The 19,817-nt window shown below is 41.8% G+C and overlaps 1 protein-coding gene and 1 long non-coding RNA gene across 2 annotated transcripts in view; one reads left to right on the plus strand and one right to left on the minus strand.

Moving 5' to 3' along the window:
• Positions 1-2,694, minus strand: part of LOC125635677 (putative ATP-dependent RNA helicase DDX60) — a 69,353-nt gene extending 66,659 nt beyond the window's left edge. Inside the window, exon 1 of the mRNA XM_048847656.2 lies at positions 2,602-2,694. The gene's annotated coding sequence lies outside the window, so the exon portion shown is untranslated. The remainder of the gene's footprint in view (positions 1-2,601) is intronic.
• LOC142071904 (uncharacterized) lies at positions 2,518-13,223 on the plus strand. Its single transcript, XR_012668130.1, has 3 exons — positions 2,518-2,712; positions 8,547-8,716; positions 13,019-13,223. It is a non-coding gene; the product is annotated as an uncharacterized LOC142071904 (long non-coding RNA).
• Positions 13,224-19,817: the final 6,594 nt, after the last annotated feature.

Raw genomic sequence — 19,817 nt, forward strand, 5'->3', positions numbered from 1 at the left:
TGCACCCATCACTCCTCAGCTGCAGGGGAAGGGATTCTTGTACAGGGAGTTGCTCCCCCAACCGCCATGCATCCAGATTCCCCCATACCCAGACCCTCCTGCCAAGCCTCATCCCTCCCCCAGCATTCAGAACCTTTCCCCACGATAAGCCCCACTCCCCCTGTACCTGGACCTCCCCGACGAGCTACCCACATCCGGATCTCCACCCCACTGAACCCCACTCCTCCAGCATCTGGATCCCCCACTGAGCCCCCAACACTGAGCCCCAACCACCTTCACCAGGACCCCCCCTGCAGAGTCCAATTACTGTTGTACCCCAAAACCCCCAAAAAGCCTCTATGCAGCCAGATCTCCCCCTGCACCTGGATCCCCCCACTGAGCCACCCACACCCAGATTGCCCCACTGAGAACCCTCTCAAGCCACACCTGGATCCCCCCACATTAAGCCCCTCCACACGTGGATCCTGCTTTGTTGAGCCTGCCTGCCCACACCTGGTGCACCTGGCATGGAGGGGCAGGGCCTTGGAGTGTTTCTGGGGCAGTCCCAGTTCCTGCGCTGTGTCAGGGCTGGGTGCAGCCTCAACGCTGAGTCCATGTTCCAAGGGGGAGCAGCCAGGGACTGCTCTACCAATTTTGCCGCCCCAAGCAGTCACCGCTGAATTGCCGCTGCCACAACAGAGGCGGAGCTGCCGCCAAATTGCCGCCATGCCTGGAAAAGCACCTGTTTGGAAAGCTGGTGCCTGGAGCCGGCCCTGGGAGCAGCACAGTGATCTCCTACCTCTGTGCAGCCAGTGGCCTGTGCTCCCCAGTGCCATGCTGGAGCCTCCACATTTATTTGACAAAGAAAATTTTCAGAATTTTGCAGAATTTTAAAATATTGTGTGCAGAATTTTTAATTTTTTGGCACAGGAGTAACTAATCAAGCCACCACTTCAAAATAAAGAAAACTAGTCAGCAGAGAATGCTGCAAGATCCTTTAAATTCCTGTGTAACAGATTCAAAGACAGAGGCCCCAAATGTCTCTTATTGGAAGTGATTTTAAAAGATATTTTGATTTTAGAAACATTACTTTTTTTTAATTCACATGATTCCTCCAAATTCCAAGAGCTCCTAGGATCCCTGGTTTTCATTTTACTCATCCTACTTCATAATTCTACCCCAGTTATTCCAATCCTGAAATTCATTCCCTTCATCTGCCAGTTATGCAGTAGTTTTATGATGCGGACTCAGATATCCACTAATCACAAAGAGAAGAAATTCAAATTAATTTGCGCTGGGGACCTTAGACTTTGAGTTTCTTTTTCAGTGTCACTGAAATCCTCAGGTTTTTGTATTTTTTATGAAGATAGTTGCCAAATCTCTCCTGTTTGTGACTTCACCTGAACCACCATAACCCAGAGAGATAGCAATGCCACCATTTTTAAGGCCGGAATATAATAAACTACAGTGCCAGATTATAATATTGGTTTCATGTGTGCAGGCAGCTCAGAATATCAAATGAAGAATTTACTTTTTTTCTGCTTCCAATAAACTAAAAGTCAGGATTCTTTGCATTCTGCAAGAACAGAATACAGGATAGAAGCAAGAAAATTGGGTTACTGATGATTTTTATCCCTGATGGGTGTTAACACTTGGACCATATTTTCTACATTTGGTTACAGCCTTCAGATGAAAACCAGAAAAAGTTACCCTTTTGTTACTATCCTGATTTTACAGGATTATAAACAGCTGCTAAATATAACCTAAAATGTATCAGTATCTCCTTTAAGGTAACCTGGTACACCCGCTTCATAAAGAACAGTTCCTGGCACCTAGAAGCAAACATACTACGTACCACATTACTACATTTCATTGAATCTAACAAGAATTTATGCCATAACCAGACCCTTAAGTAATTAATCATAGATATCTGAAATATTCTAGGTGGCTCAAAACAAAATCAGATGCTGATTTAGAATGACACTCTTATAAATGTGCTGAATTGTGGAGGCATCGGAACCTGAACCAGTATGGACTATATCTCTGAGAGCGGCTCTAATAATTAATATAAATAATAACTGATATATCACTTCTGATGCCACAACTGTGCATCCCACTGTTCAGATAACCCTCTCTCTCCCCAAACCTAGTACAAGCTACGGACCAAATTCTCCTTTCACTTTCATCTGTACTGACATAACTGGGCTTGCACCAGGTAGAATTAAGGGACCTCAGAGTGGGACAATTAAAGATAGGACTCAGAATAACTTGTTCTGCTCAGTAGGAAATTGGCGGAGGCGTTTAGAAAGTAAGAATCCAAGGGTTTTGGAGGGACTTGCAAACACCCCCCTCCCCCGCTGCTCCCCACAGACCCCCTGCTCCCCACACCCTGACTTTCTCACTGACAGCCCTGTAAGCCCTGCGCCCCTCAGGAGACCCCTGCCGGAGCAGCTCACTCCCCCTCCCAGCCGTGTGCAGTCCCGGCTAGCGCCCCAAAGAAGCGAAGAGCGTCCCAGTCCCCCGCAGCCACGGGCTTTCCCGGTCCGAGCCTCCAGCTCCGCGCCCCCTCGAGCAGCAGCGGCACCGGAGAAAGCAGAAGATGCTCCGCTCTGCAGACCGTACCTGTGCCGGGAGCGAAACCAGCGGGGAAGGCACCTGGGAGCAGCTGCTGCTCCTGTTCCTGAGTTTATGATCGGACAGGACGGAGTGGGAGGTGCCTCCGCGCTGTCATGGGTAAGTTTCGATTCTCCGAAAACACGAAACAGGAATTTCTTTTGATTCACTGCAGGAGGGGAGCGGGCGTGTGAAACTTTGGACCAGAACTGCATCCCTCTACTGCTGATACTTTGAGCTACTGGAGATAAGTCCGCCCGCTGAGGGCTAATGCACACAGGTTTACATTGCTAGAGTGATGTTGGTTTAGGGCTTGTCTACACTGGCACGTTTCTGTGCAGTAAAGCAGCTTTTTGCGCTCAAACTGCAGACGTGTGTCAGCTGCCAAGCCACTTTGCGCGCAGGACCTGGCCAGTTGCAGCGCTGCACAAAAAACACCTCAGTGGGCCTGAGGTGGGGGTGGGAAGGGGCAACGATGTTACAGCGCTGCTTTAAGGAGGGTCCTTTGCCGCGGCAGCACTTTAACGTCGGCTGCATACGCCTGGTACCCGCGGCCACGTTTTACCTGTACACCGTACCAGCCCGTACCGGCCCACTTTCACCCTGGCCCTTCCCCTTTCAAACCACCATTTCTGGCAGCCCTTGTGTGCTGTGCTGATCTGCTCCGGGACACAGAGCAAACCATTATTGTGGAATGCTCCTGCTGTCCAACACAGACCATCTCGCAAAATGACAGTGCTGGAAAGCCCCAGATCTGGCACCCAAATCTTTTTCCAACCAACCAATTTATGGCTCCAAATTTCTCCTAGCCCACTAGAATGATCCTGCTTTTCTGGTGTTTTTTTATGGTTTTGACTGTCCCTGGAATTTAAAACTGTTTTTAATAGAGAAGATGCTGACACTGAAACTACCTGGTTTACCTCTGGGAGACATTCCTTCTTGTAGAGGTGACTTCACCCTAGCATTTGGTGGTCCCTTTGCACCAGCTGTGCTTTGCAAAGTGGTGTCAAGGCTGTGCTAGTGCAAAATTGGCCACAAGGTTCCCGTCTCTCCTTGGTGAATTGGGCCCGGCACAGCAGCCTCCCAGCATTTTGCAGAGCCAGCTCTGTGCTATTGCCACACAATCCCCTGGCACCGGAGTGATCTGGACAGAAGAAGGGATGGCCAAGTCAGTCCTGCAAAATAATAAGGGGATGAGCTATTCTGCCCATCATTTCCTTTTGGGGTCCTCAAAAAAGATTTGGGGGTCGGGGGAGCTGGTACCAGGACACTGGCTAACTGAAAGACAAGACAAGGGAAGGAGTGAGATTCACTATCATGGCTTCACCCCCCCATCATCTACTGGGACCCTGGATTCTTTATCCTAATCCTGAGAGAGGCCCCTACCAGACTTGGCCAGAAAGAGAGAGAGAGAGAGAAAGAGAGAGATCACATTGCCACATCCACTACTCAGTCTAAATCCCAAATACCACCTGGGATGTGAAACTTTGTCGCCCTCACCTCCCTCCCACCCCCATTCTCCATCTTGTGTGTTCCTTTCCTCTTCCCTTATATTCTATCTAAATTAATACACAGAGCTGATCCATCCCCTAGCATCTGATCCATCTAGCACAGCTAAAGCCTCCCCTCTTGGTTCCAGCGCTGGGTCAGGAACCCCAAAGCACTATGGAAAATACCAACATTCTCAGATTTATCATTTCCATTTTTCTCCAAAAAAAGAACAAAACCTAAGCTCCATGGCTCACATCCTTGCATCAAAGATGAGGATCTTTGACAGAGGGAGAAGCAGGTTCAGGAACTGAGGGCTGGTCTATGCTAGAAAGCTACGTTCATGTGAGTTGCCTTGCACCAACCTAATTGTGCATATGTCTTCATTGAAATTGTCTTTCACTGATGTAAGTGGTCCATTATGGCAGTGCAGTAACATCACCTCCCCGAACAGCATGAAGACATGGTCAACATACTGTGGTTGACACAGTGTTTGTGTGGATACTGTGTGACTTAAGTCTGCCCTAACAGTCCTCCAGCAGCTGTCCCACAGTGCCTGATACTGACAGGTCCAGTCACAATTGTGAACTCCACTGCCCAGGGTCACAGAGACCAGAAGCCAGGCCCCACTTTAAAAACCCCATAATTTTGAAATGCCTTTTCATGATTCACCAGCTTGGTGAGTACCCCTGGCATCTCTCCATTGTTGTGTGCCACCACCCAGTCAGCTAAGCCAGTTACATGCTTTACATGCTCTGACCTGGAGTAGACAGAAGGTATTGGAACATGGACATCTCTGAGCAGATTGCATGGGAGATTCAGGAAAAGGGTAATGACAGGGAGCAGCAGCAGTGCCATGTGAAAGTGAAGGAATTGTGGCAGCCGGCAGGGAGTCTGACAGTTGATCTGGTGCCAAGCTGCAGACCTGCTGCTTTTATAATAAGCTGCATGCCATACTTGGTGGAGACCCCACAAGCAGTCCACAGACCACTGCAGATACCTCGATGGAGCCCAAGACAGAGACCCCTGCCATGAACAGCCAGGAGGAGGAGGAGGATGGTGGACATGTGTCTGGGGGATGCAGCTATGCTGTGAGTCAGGACCTGTTTGAGATTCCACCGCAGTTTAGCCAGTCCCGTCAGCTGAGCACAGGCAAGTCTGTTGAATGGGGAGGAACCTCAGGTAAGCGTGTGAATGCCTTTTGCTTTGGAATGTCTAAATGTACAGATGGCGCCCAACCCCAAACTAATCAGGACTCAGGTACGGACTTCCCATGCATTTCCTCATACAAGAAGAGGTAGCAATACAACAAACAGAAGCAGAGTTATCATTTGCTTTTCATTCTCCTGTAAGGTTAGGCAGGGAGGTGATACACGTGGAGCAGTTTGTTTATGTATATAAGGAAGTCCCTTGAATTCTTCTGAGATATCTCAAAACTTTCATGGCAGTACTTTGCAATCCTCTCCTGAAGGTTCCTAGGGAAGGCTGCCTTATTTCAACCTCCATGGTAGCACATTTTCCCATGCTATTCCACAATGAGTTTGTCTAGCACCATTTGTGTGAACTGGCTAGCAGGATATGAGCTCAGGTGGCTTTTGGACATCAACAGCAGCTGTGCTTTCTGTGCCTTCATTACCTTCAGGAGCGAGATAACAGCTAAAAACACCTCCACCTCTGGAAAATAGTGCCAGCACTCAGCACCATTGCCTTGTGCCATTACTCCGGGAAATAGGGCCCAAAATTTTATTGTGTGGAAGGCCTGACCCTGAGAAAGAGGAGAAAGAAGGCGACTCTGGAGTACATATTCTCAGAGATCCTGTAAGTCAGTGCTGCATTGGACCTTGAACAGAGAGCACAGAAGGTGAATAATTCAGACAGTGTGGACAAGCAAAGAGCAGATAGGAAAAAGTCCCAGCAGGAAAAGGAGAGGGAGATGCACCAGGCCATAATAGGGCTTCTCTGGCCTGCAAACACACATGGAGACTCTTGTTGACCTGCAAGTTTAATAAATATGAGCTTGCATCCCTTTGCAGTCAGAGGAGTTCTTTATAGTAGTACCTTCCTATTTCCCCACCACCACCACCCCTGTTCTTTGTGGCAACCCTTCCCCTACCACAGTAAGGACAATCACTCACAGCTTCACAAACACTGACCAGTGAGAGCCATGGCTGGCTATATGTGTAGTCAAAATGGACATGAACGTTCTTTCCTCTGTTCTGTTAGTTTATTTGCATATGTTTTTATTGTATTTGTTTTTAAATTGCACAGATACTTTTCCACAGGTTTTGATCCACAAATGCTTGCATAACCATTGAAAAGCAGCCCTCTTGTTGATGTACTTTGTGGTAAGGTGGGCTGGTGCCAAAATAGGGATGTGCATGCTGTCTATTGCCCCATCACCATTCAGGAACCCATTGCTGCAAATCCGTCCACTAAGTTCTTCACATTAGCAAGAGTCAGTCCTGCACAGCAGGAGACCTTTAATGACCCTCCACACTTGCATGACAAAAACCCCGGCTGTGGATTTTCCAACTCCAAAATGATTTCCCACTGACCAGTAGCAATCTGGTATTGCACACTTCCCCAGTTTGATAGCCACTTGCTTCTCAACTGTCAGTACAACTCTTATTCTGGTGCCCTGCTCTAGAGGGCTGAGGAAAGCTTGGCATACATATGCAGGCATATGGCCTTTCACATCTGAAAGTTCTGCAGTCAGTGCTCATCATCTCAAACCTGCATTACAACCAGGACCGGTTCTAGGCTCCAGCAAAGCAAGCACGTGCTTGGGGCAGCACATTTCCAGGGGCGGCATCATTCCGGCCACCCTTTTTTTTTTCCCAGCCCCATTCAGTCAACCAATAAGCCCCTGCGTGGGGTGGGGCGGCGGGCTCAGCGCGGGGGTCCCGGCCTGGGGGTGGTCCCTGCCCTGGCCCACCGCTGCCAGGGGAGCAGGGCGATGTGGCTCCTCCCCCCCACCGCCTGCCCCTGCCGCACATGTCACAAGCGGCGGAGGAGCCCGAGCAGAGCAGAGCCCAGGATCGGGGCAGGACCTGCGGTCAGTAAAGGACCTGCTGCCCCGGGCAGCTCAGCACTTGGCGGGCACCCCTGGTGCCCTTCCTCGCAGCTGACCTACCTCCTAGCCACCCTGTCGGTTACTGTCCCCTCTGCGGGGGTGGGGCCGGGTCTGAGATCGGGCTGGGGGCCTACAGGCGGGATGTACAGCCCCGAGCACCTCACTCCAAACACTGCTATAGCATTACACATTCTTTTAACATTACCAGTGTCAGTGGCTTCTGGTGAGAGCAGTTTCTTAAAACTGAAATTACTAAAAAACTATTTGAGGTCCACCATGTCTCAGAATCATTTGTAAGGACTTGCATTAATTTCAATTGAAAGTACTATTGCAAAAAATTTAGATTTCACTGAATTATTAAAAGACTACTCAAGTATAAAAACCAGAAAAAATCAGTTCATATAAAGTCTTTTAATTTATGAGGAACTGGGCGCACCAGAAGACACTAATGTTTTTCATTACAGTGTATAGTTGAACCCAAATTGTTTGTAATTGTGACTTTGTTAAAATTAAATGAGTACACTAGAAGGAAATAGTTTTATTTCCCTAATTACAAATTCTCTGTTTTCATTTTTTTCATTTTAAAAATCAAAAACAAACAAACAAACAAAAAATGCAAGTGCAAACGTGTAAAAGCCAAAAAAAGGGGGGGGGGGCAGCCAAAAATTTTTTTGCTTGGGGCAGCAAAAAACCTAGAGCCAGCCCTGATTATAATGCGATCCCACCAGTCAGTGCTTGTTTGTTGGGCCAGAAGTGGTGCTTCACCATGTGCATCTGCTCCATGATTGCCACCAACAACTTTGAGTCAGTTTTCATTATGTCCCACAGCAATTTGTCCTCCACAAAATCATCATGCCTCCCTTGTTGCATTTGTCCTGTGTTTGCACATTTATGACAGTAGTGCAGCGCTTGTGGGCTCAATGCTTCTGTTGGAGATGGCAGACACCAAAATGTGCCATGCAGGTCTGTGGGATTTTTTCAAAAAGTGTGCAAATTATGGGATATGGATGGATTATGGGATGGAGAAAGTTGCATGATGAGAACTTGACTCTTAGTTCCAGTCACTCCTGCGTGACTCATTTCTACCCCACCTTGCATTGCACAACTTTCCCAAAAGATGGTGCACTGGACAATGGCAAGTTGGACACTGGGATATCTACCCATGGTGCACCACACTGTGCTTTAACACAAGTACTCCTTGTGAATAAATGCTATGCTGATGCAAGATATGCATGTGCACAAGCAACATACTAACTGCAGCAGGCTTATGCTGACATAATTTGCATTAACCAAAATGTATAGTGTAAACATAGCCCGAGCTCACAATTTCACTCTGGTGCCATATATAGCAACAGCTGTATTTCTACATCAAATGTGCTTTTCACTGACACAGGAACAGAGTTGTACCTGCAGGAGGTACTGAAGTGGAGATGTGATCTGGGTTTGCTCTTTGGAAGATTCTACTCAGCAACTCTTCCTCTTAGTTGCTGCACGGGGACATGGTGAAAAAGCTGAGTGGAGCTGCAAACTGAGCCTGCTCCACCTTCTGTCAAAGAGCTTCAGGTAGGTCATCTTGTCTTTCCATTTTCCTAATTTCCCTTTCTTCCAAGCTCTCGGCTCTCTGTAAGAGCTCCAGTGTTTAAAATCTCTTGGGTTACTGGTGTGGTTGGAAGATGATGTTCTCTTATACTCAGTGAACTGTGAGGAGTCAGCAGACTGGGGAAAACTTTTAATCCCATTGACCTGTGTGCTTTGAAACCTTCTTTTGTGGACACTTCCATACTCAAAACCTTCTGTCATAAGCACTCTGGCAGACAAAAACCTCTGCTATAGGAACTCTTGTTTGCTAAACCCTTTATCTTTTTTAAAGACTCTGTTTCTGAACGTCTATGCCTGGAACATTTGTGGTGTTAATTCATAGATCGAAAACATTTTGCCATAGTAGACTCAGTGCAGAAAACATCATTTCAGTAGCTCAATGTTAACATTTTTTTTTCAATTTTTTAAAATTTATACATTGTTGCCCTAGTCAAAAGTCTGTTTTATCAATCAATGGCATGTAAATCTTGAGGAGTCTACATGCCATGGTTTTTAAACAACAGAGTAACAAAAAAAAGTGAGACGATGTCTAAGAATCAGAAACAGTGTTTTTTAAACACAGTAATTTAAAAGCACTGGCACTTTTCAAACAAATAAGGAAGCAGGTCACTGCCCAAGGCAGTGCACAATCTAAGGCCCTAATCCTCTAAATGCATATGCATGTGCATGACTTTGCTCACATTGAAGTTCCACTGACTTCAATTTGTCTCTTCTGAGACATGAAAAAAGGGCCTTTGGAACAAAAGCAGCAGTAATTCTGTCACGTAAGCATAGAGAATCTCTCTTTGTTGACATTGGGAAAATTGACATGTACTACTAGAAGGCAAGATCTGTCTTTTAATAGTACTAGTAGTATTTATTAATTCCTGTAGTGTCTGAAGGCCCAAGCCAAGATCAGGGCCCCATGATGCTCAGCACTATACAAATATAGAGTAAAAATGATCCGTGCCTGTCAAGGCTAATTCCCCATTCTGGCACTTAGAGTGCAGAAGGTGGGGGTCCGCAAGGATTCTAAAAATTAATACTGGCCACTCTAGCCTTGTATTAAACTCCCAAGGTTACAGCTTTTCTCTGACCTTGAATTGGTAGATGCTGCCGCCACCCAAGTGCAGAACCCAAGAGAGCCCAGGAAGGCGCACTTGGGAATTCCTTCCTGTGGGGTACTCGCAAGCCCTTTCACTACTACCCTCTCTGGGGAAAAGCTGAGAAAGGGGGGGAAAAAAGGAAATCAGCTGTTGCCACCAGCTACTTAAACAACGTGCACAAACCTCTTAAGACGCAAAAATCCAATTCTGTTCTTAAAATAGGTAAATTTTATTAATAAAAAAAAAAGAAAATACATCTGGGAACTCAGGCTATTGCTAGATTTTAAAAGAGCAACTACAAGGATTAAGCACCAAGAATAACTTTCTTGAGGTCCAATTTAAAGGTTACAAGCAAAACAAAAGCACCTGGGATTATCACAGAGGAATCGACAAGCAATAACGAAATAAAAGGAATAAACCTAATTGCGTCTTCCTAGACATTTCCTGATCTACTTACATATCTGGGATTTTAAATGAGTAGTTTTTAGGTATGATACTGATGATTTTTTCATACCTGGCCCAAGCTTCTTACAGCATAGCTGCTGCACTGTCCACCTCTCTCCAGGAGAACAACAACAGACACACAAAAGGGGAGTCTTTTTCCAATTTTAAAAAGTTCTAGCCTTCCCATTGGCTCTTTTGGCCAGGTGCCAACTCACGTCCTTTTACCTGTGCATAGCAGTGAGACTTTTTAACCCTTTATAGGTAGAACAATTAGAGAACAGCTACTAAGAGGGATTTTATAGCTGGCTGGGTGTCCATAAAAGGAAGCTTACCTCCCTCCCTTTCATTTATCACAGTGCCCCAAAGAACATACAGTCTAAAAGACAAGATAGATACACTGTGGGAAAGAGAGACAGAGTATACAATCAGAGTGAATAGAACCCTGTGTTTGGCTGAGTTGGTCATTGTCTGAGTAAAGCAATCTAAATTTAATTTGGTGCAGTCAGCCCCTTTACAGTCTTTCATGTATAGATGCTTCAACATTCAAGGTTTGTTTTTACGTACATAGTGTTTTTAATACTTTGCTATGTTTCAGTATTGTGATCTTCCCTTACTTTGTTCTGATCTGAGACACTAAAATAATATCAGTCGCACGATTTACAGTTTTGCTAATGTGTATGAATGGAGTGGTATGGCCACCATGTTCAGCACAGAATGTATTGTAAAGGGCAGACGTTTGGAGATCCCAGTGACGGGCATGATACAGATACACAGTAGATAACATAGAATGGTCTATGGCGAAGCACAGCACTGTAGTACACACAATACACAACTTCTTCCATTTCTTTTACCTCATTCTCACATGATATTCATTAATGAGGTAATAGGAAAGCAATTTTTAACTGAGCCTTTGGTGCTTAGCTCAATGCCATGCAGGGCCCAATCCCAATACCTCCTAATGCCAGCTATTTTTAGAAATCATTTATTCTATATGTGTTTTACAGATTACTTTTCTATGGGAACAACACATTTCTCCATTTGCAGGATACATAACCTTTGAACATCAAGCTGATACATTTGCAAATTTTACTAAGAATTCTGGTATCTAACAGTATTTCCCACTGCGGGGAAAAAAAGGTTTTGTGTTCCTGCTAATAGATTATATGATCGCCTTAGAGTGAGTTCCTGCTCCCAAGTCATAAAGAAATTTCTCATATTTTCAGTTGACATATGTTAGTTTTCTATTTAGTTACCCTTCTTTTTCCTCCTATATGTGTAAGATAGAAAGGACATTTATATTGTTTTGACATAACAGCCAATCATAAAACAAAAAGTAACAGCCTCTAGTGCCTGTATATGTGATATCTACGAGGTCTGGGATATTTCTGCCACCACCTTTTTCAGCACCTTTCTATTAGCCAATCAGAAAAAAGCAAAGGGCCTGAGCACTCTTCACAACCATGGAAACTCTTTCCAAAAATAGTCCTGAGCTAAGTGCCTGCCTGCTAGGAGTCAGTGACTGACACATCCCTCTGTATTTCACACTAATTGGCCAACTGTGTTCTACTAACTGATTCTTTCAAAACAATTTCATCCTATTTCAGTTGAACAGCTGATTTCTTCGCTTGGCATAGTCCCTTGACAGTATTCACTCCCTTGCTTTCCCAGGGAATGTGACATCCTTTCACATTTGTCTTTGTTTAGCACTCTGGCTCCTGGTATCATTATACAGCTGTCTATGCTTATCTTGCATCAACTGTCTTTTACTTGCAAGGTGGATTTCCTCATACACGCCACATTAACTCAATGTGCACTATTAAAAGACATAGTGGTTTGAAATAGTTGGTTAGAAAAACAAAATTACTAACAGCTATAATTTAAAAAAGGGAACCGAAAGTAATATATTTTATCCAGAGATCATCATGTCAAAGCTAGTGCAACAAAGCACTAAAAAGCACATTCACTTTTCAGAGTTAAACCTCTATATAAAGCAGGAGTTTTGGAACAGCTGTTGAGCTTCAGGATAGTGTCCATGTAACATATCTTATCCTTTTTATTTTTAACAGTTCTGCTCTAACACTCTTCATATGTTCGAAAAAGAACAGGTCAATATTTTAAAGCCACAATATCGACAGGGACCATGATCTGAAAGCATGGCTGGCTGTCAATATAAAAACATAAATATCCACCATAGACTTAAGGCTAAAATTAATCTAACAGAAATTCTTTCCTTAATATACTATCCACCCAATAAAAGGGGGGAAATCTGAATAAATGATACTGGCAGACGCTAGAAATATGGAACAACAAAAGGCACAGTATGATGCAGTAAGAGGTGAATTTGTCTCAAGTCCCAGCAGTCAGAATCCTAGGACATGTTTAAGGAACAAGGAGTGGGATTTTCAAAAGCACTCAGTTTTGGCTTAATTGTGCCCCTATTGAAGCAAATGAGAGTCAACTGAAGTTAATGAATTTAAGCACATCCTTAAAGTTAAACACATACTTAAATACTATGCTGAATAGGGATAGACTGCTGAATCAAGATCCTTAGCAGTTCATATATGGTACAGACAAGTGAAACAAATTAAATTAAATTTACAAAAAAAGAAAAGAAATGAAAAGAAACAGTTAATCCAGATGAAAATGTGATAATTGTATGTAATTTGAATAATGCCAAAATAGAAAAGCATTAGCTATTTAAGTGGTCAAGTTAAGGCTAACTTTGCCTTTTTTCTAGGTGGTGTGCATCCACAGAAGGGAGCTCTGGACTGAGGAGAGGAAACCACATTAGTTCTAACTGTGTCTTCTGTAATTTGACCTTTACACACACACATTTAAACTACTCAGCATTTCCTAATATTGCTCTGTCCCCACCCCACCCTATGTGTTTCTCATACCTTTATATGTCTGAGTTGTTCTTTTTCTCACTTGGCTTTTTTCACCTGTGCGAGATTTTGGAATAGATATAATTTCATTTCTTTTTTTAGAAAAGTAGTTAATCTAAATTTACATTGATGTAACTTTTTAAAAAAAAAGAAATGTAAGATATATACTAATCTCAATTTAGCAGCCAAGGTTTCATACTGATTTTTTGCATTTTTTTATACTAAGATTTTCCTTTTCTTCCTACAGTACTCCTCTCTTCTGTGTTTGTCCCCAGGTTGCTACATTGCCAGAATTTGTCCTTGCTTTCTCTGCCTCTGTCACATCATATCACTCCTGTCTTCTGTCACCTTTATTAACTTCCAAGTGTCTCTGAACCCAGGAGAAAATTGGCCTCTTGATTTTTTTCTTCTTCCCCCATTAGCTGCCAATATCCGCTAACAAAAACATAGCAGATAACACATTTGCATAAATGTTTATATATTTGCATACATTCATATATTTTTATCCCCAAATTCTGAAACTTGGAATTGCACTCCAACCCCAAAGATGGTCTAGAACAGCTGATATAGCAGTTAAGTATTTAACAGCCTTGCATCTTTCTTTAGGAAAGGTCTACTAATTTCCACTGAGCTTTTTGGCACTTTTTTTTTTAAATCTATAGTGTCCTCTGGATATTTAAATGGAATTAAGTGGTGTATAGGTTTTGTCTGGGCCCTCTGCACAGAAGTGAATTTCTTCCTTCAAAATTAACTAAGCACTTTCATTATCAAAATATTAATTATTTTAAAACAATCCTAGCCATTCCCTTCTCTGGGCTTCTCAGTGCATCCTCTCTGTCCTGATCCAGAGCCTCAGTTGTTGTAAATTAGTATAGTCCTATTGACTTTAATGGAACTATGAGAGTCTAGCCCAGTCTATGTCTTGTTTGGACTGTGAACTTTTCAAGAGAGGAATTGTCTATATTCTGTATCTTATACAACACCAAGCACATTGTTTTTTCTTTACAAAATAATTAACAATAATTCATTTTAAACTAAATATTTGAAGATGTTACTTGTTTGAAACTGATATAAAATAAGATTAGATTTCATTGTACTAAATTTCTGGCTCCCTTGCTTTAAACTTCTCTGGAGAATTTCAGTAAAACCTTAATACCATAATGTGTTTACACACACAAAGATTTGATTGATGGAAAGCCCTGAGGAGTTCCAGGTCACCCTTTGATCTTAATGCTGCTATCTAGCTAGGATGTACATGTGCAGAGCTTTCCTTAGTATCACTTTCACTCCTCAGTTCAGGAAGTTCCTTGCATTTCATCAGCAAGAAAGCTAGTAGGTCAGCTTTAGTTTGCACTTCTTCACCTTAAGTGTAAATCTGTGGACCTCATTTTGCTTTTTATCTGTCAAGGGATATTAAATCATTCGAGAAGCAAATCTCTAATTCCTTACAAAATAATGCTCTGGGGCTTCAGTGGTTGCCAGTAATTGTAAAGCCAAGCTACTATAGTATACTGTAATCATTTGTCTATCAATTGTGTGCAGTGTTTCTGTTTAATAATAGATTAAACAATGAGGCTTCCTGAGGGAGGATAAAAGCAACAATGAGGCTTCCTGAGGGAGGATATGCTCTAGTGTTGGTAGTAGGGATAAAAAGGGCTGGGCCAGGGGTCTATAGCTCCATCATGTCTTCTGCAAAGCCCTTCCTAGGACTGAGAAGCCTTCTTCCCCATGAATTCCAGCTCTCCCCATTTTTAAGAGAGAATTTAAGTCCTTTACAATATATTTATTAGCTTTCTTTTCCCATATTCAACTTATTGCCCCTCTCTTTTTCAGAACCCTTTGACCTATTTGTTATGACTGAGAATTGTCAATATTTGTTTTCAGTTTATTTAAAATTGTTTTATTATATGCAGCCACTTAAGAACTTTGTCAGTGATTGTGCTCTGTAAATAAAATTGTCATTATTACTTTTGTTGCAATTTTTGCTTTGTTACTTATAGCCAAATTGCCGCCGCGGGACATGGACTGCCATCCCATTCTAAATGCTGCCCCAAGCACCTGCTTGGAAAGCTGGTGCCTGGAGCCAGCCCTGTCCAGGACCTGAGCTAACTAGATTAAAGCTATCTTGGGTACGTTGACTCATGCTGCAATCACAGTCTAGGCGTGCCCTTACTCATATGGCATCATCACACATTATAGACTTGCAATAAAACTGATGAAATTAGAACAGTATGTTATTTGCATTGCCACAGGAAGTCTGGAGACTTTTAGGGAAATTGTTTTACTACCACAGGTGCTATTTAGTCTTCATACAGCAGCCATGTTTTTGTTACTATTTTGTGACACTCTCTTCTGATCCATTTATAACAAACACAGGTTAGATGTGTCCAAACAGCCAGGGTGGATCTGATTTAAATCAAATTGATTTAAATCATGATTTAAATCACTAGTCAGGAAGACTCAATTTAATTATGGATTTCTATATAAAAGTGCATTCTTGTTGGTTGTTATAACCTTAATACATATTCTTCACAACTCGAAGATTTTTAGAAGGTACACAATATACATTTTAAAGTGATTTATTTTGAAAACTTTTCAGATTAGTTTTACAGCTATATCAGAAAATGAATGATTGGTTGGTTGGTTATTTCATTTACCAAAGGTAATTGAAGCAGATATTTATGAAGTCATTGGAAGGTGAACTATCTCCAATTAAACAAGTTAATCATTAATATTTGGAGGATTTTCTTGCCATGCTGTATTAGGAGGAGAACATCACCAGACAGACATTTAAATTGTTTTATTTAACTAAAACAGCAACGTTATGTATTCTGGATATTTTTCTTCAACAGCAAACATATAATATTTTAACAAAACAAGCTTATGAATTTTTGAATTTAGTTAAACATTCAAGTTTTTTAAAATCAGGTTTGTTTTTGTTAAAATTGTTTTAACTAAAAAAATTAAATGAAATATTTAAAAAATAATAAAAATTAAATTGACTGTGTCAGCCAGATCAACATGAGAAACTTAAAATACTGGCTTCTGCAGCTAACTCAGTGGTCTTCACCTTCATTTTCCTGTTTTTTCATAATCTGGAAAAGAAAAACAAGCTTTCCTGCTTTTTCAGGTCCCAAACAATTTCTCAATTTGGAATGAATTAGTCCAAAGGAAGAAAATATTCTTTCTACACAGGCAGAAGAAGCTACTGCTATTAAAAGTGAGATTATCACTTCAAAAGTCTCTGAATCCAAGTGCTTTAGTGCCTTCCACCGGTTCACTGGTGTGACTTTCTTTAAAACATCACCAGCAAATTTATGTTTCTTGAATGATTCTTATTCCCAAACTGGGTCTCTTTTATGGCCTGCTGCCATTATAGGTTTTCCCTTCTAGTGAGAGAATGGTATGGTAGATCTCAAATCAATAAAGGCTACACTCAGAAAGACCTCAAAACTTCTGGAATATGCTGTTCAAACAGTTCCACTTTTGTTTCTACTGCCTGTCCCTCCCGTCTCACATTTATCTCCAGGCTTCTTCTCCTTGTCCAGATCTATTCCACCCCCAACAATCTTTTGATTCTTTGAATTTTTTGAAACTTTGCACTTTTAGAGAGAGATAAGGGATTGACTCTGTGTTCACAAATTTGCAGAGGGAAAATAGGGTTGAGGTCTGTTATTTCTCACCTCTATATATAATTTATTTATTTAAAAAAATTTTTGCTGTTAACAAGCATGTTATCTCTTGAGAGACAAATCCAGTTTGAGAACTGCAAAACTAAGTATCTCTGATGGTATCTTCTAGACTGAGCACTGAGTTCCATTGGGTAGATAGAAAGATTAACCTTAATTATCTATACAGAAGCCCCTGGAACCCCATAAGAATAGGTCCCTAATCCATGAACTATTGGAACTCATTTACAAAACTTTTCTTAAACATTACATGAATATATTGTCTCATACTATAGAATTAGAATTAATAATCCCTATTCCATGATGAGATATCTTTGAGCTATAATGTATCTTAATTAAAACTATCTTTAGATAGTTTTTTTCCTACAAAAGCATTTTATCAAAAAAATTGATTTAAATAAAAAAATCCATTTTTTAAAATCATTGATCTTTATCCACCCTGCAAACACCAGATTTAGTCATAAATATATTGTCAGCCATGTCTGTGCCTCTATTTTTTATCATGCTGTCTAAGCATGTTTGTATCATTGCATTCAGGAAAAAAAATTCCATGCAGCCATCACATAGTGCTTTAGCAGAGTAAAGAGTTCCTGAAGAATTTAACCAAGAACAGCATTATCAGTTTGTTAGGAACTGTACTCAGGGATAGCCTACATTACAGAGAGATGAGAGGAAAGAGGACCAGCCAACTTGATTACACAGATATGGTAAGGGATCCATTTGCACTGGGGGAAAAAAGGTGTGCTGAACTGTTTTCTGAGAATAAACTCTCTTAATTTAAGTCCCTGGCAGCGTTGTCACACTGCCAGGTGCTAGTTACCAACATATAGGTATTGTTATGGCAGAGGTCACCAGATGGTACTGATAAATTTAGGTTAGAAGCTCTTTTTTCTTAGCATGAGAGCAAGTTTTTGTCTTGGAACAAAAGGCCACGTTATAAGTTTTGTTATGCAGATTCTTTAGGGAGATCTATGGTGAGCAGCAAAGGAGTTTACTCTCTGCCTTAATCTCACTAACTAGAATAAATTCTTGAGGTGGGGTTGTTTTTAGAGTTCAAGCACTGGTATTTGGGCTGAGATACTTGAAAGAGGGGCTGGCCTTTGTGCTGCTTGTGACCTACTCAGTTCAAGGACTGGACTGTATGTGTAAAATAAACCAGTTGCACTAAGAATATACTCAGATTCCATGTCATTGATTTCTCCTCCAATGAAAAGCTGACCTGTAAGGTCCCATCCTCTGCTGCCACTGAGCATAGAGGCAACAACAGTATTATGGTCTTGCACTAAAGAGACCATAGTTAAGGTTGCAAAATAATTTTCTGTTTTACAGAGTCTGTACCTCAGTGCGTCACCTGTGTTAGGAACCCTCTTTTGTAAACATGCCATGGGAAATTTGAACCAGATTTCAGCCACTAATTAACATGTGTGGAATAATCCCCCATACATAGTTTGTGTTTGTATGTTGGGTTTTTAGGAAATTTGAGAAAACTGGAACACTGGAAAAGCTTGATTCTCTCTCCCATTCCCCCCCTCCCCCGATTCACTGGCTACTGCTGCTGCCTGAGCAGTGACATTGTGACATCAGAACTAGTCAGCCACTCATCACTCCCTCCCCCTCCAGTTCCATTTCATACTTGAGAAGAGTGCCCTGGTTGTCATGGCAACAGCTGCCTTTGATTATTGATTTCCTTCAGCTACTGGAACATTCTCACAGAGAAGGGTAGATAGAAAGCTGACTGGGTTTGGACAAGCTCCTGCGATGCTCCTTTAGGTTTGTACTGGGGTAAATGACACTGTTTCTTTTCAAAGGATAATTGTTACTGTCCTCAAAAAGGGTTACATGGAAATAAGAAACAATTTACATGACAAGGAGGTGGCATTTTGTAAGTGTTGCTTACAAATGGGAGGGGAATGACTTTCTGAATTTACCTTTTAAATAGGCAGGGAATTTTAGCTATAAGTCCCTACTTAGTGTTGTTACACAGTTAAAAACAGTGTCATTTATAAGTTGCGGGGAAACAAAGTTGCATTAAAAAAAACAAATGTGTTTCATTTGATGGCACTTTAATTTATTAACTTTCAACATATTGGTCAACACGGCAGTGAATGGTGAAATATGGAGCATCACAAAGATAAACAATGGCAAAAAATACACTGAAGACCAGAATTGTGTAAGTCCTTTATTCTTTAAATGGGCAAAGATATAGAAAATATTTTCTTTCTATTAAAAAAACTAAGCAAATCCATAAACAGGAAACTTGGTTTAACCTTAGTCAAGCTTGCTCTCATCAATGAATGAAACTGTAAAAATTAGGAAATACAAAGTTAAGGATTGAAAGGTTGCAAAGTCATGCATTCTCAAGTTGCCCAGAAAGCTTAATTCAGCCTCCTCGTATGAATGCTTTTTGATACAGTCTTTAATTACATGCAGAAGTGTCTATCTGTGAAAAGTTTGGTGTAAATGACTTGCCCAGCCTCACATAAGAACTCAGTGGCAGTGGCCGAATCCTAGACTTAATGGTAGTATTCAACTGCCCTAATGACAAGACCATCCTTTCTCTTCCTGCAGACTCCTGCCTCCTTCACTACAAACCTTCCGGCTTCTGCAACAAATGAAGCAGACAACAGAGTCCTTCACTACAGAGTCCCAATTCATCCTCAGAGCACATTTGTCCTCTGCTTTGTATGAGCTAGGTATCCTGTGTGATAATAATAATAATTAATAATAAATAATGGATCATGTAATTAGAGTTTGTACCATAATGCATACCACAGAAGGGGAGAAAATTAAGACTGAATGAGCAGTGTTCATTCTGTCATTTCCTAATTTGAGAGTACTCAACTTTCCAACATTTAATTCTTTTTATTCCTTAGCTTTATTTTCTATGCTTTTGTTTATTCATTAAGGGTTCTCAAACTTCATTGCACTGTGACCCCCACCTGACAACAAAAATTACTACATG

This window comes from Caretta caretta, chromosome 4 (assembly GCF_965140235.1).
Source record: "Caretta caretta isolate rCarCar2 chromosome 4, rCarCar1.hap1, whole genome shotgun sequence".
In the NCBI taxonomy this organism is placed as follows: Eukaryota; Metazoa; Chordata; order Testudines; family Cheloniidae; genus Caretta; species Caretta caretta.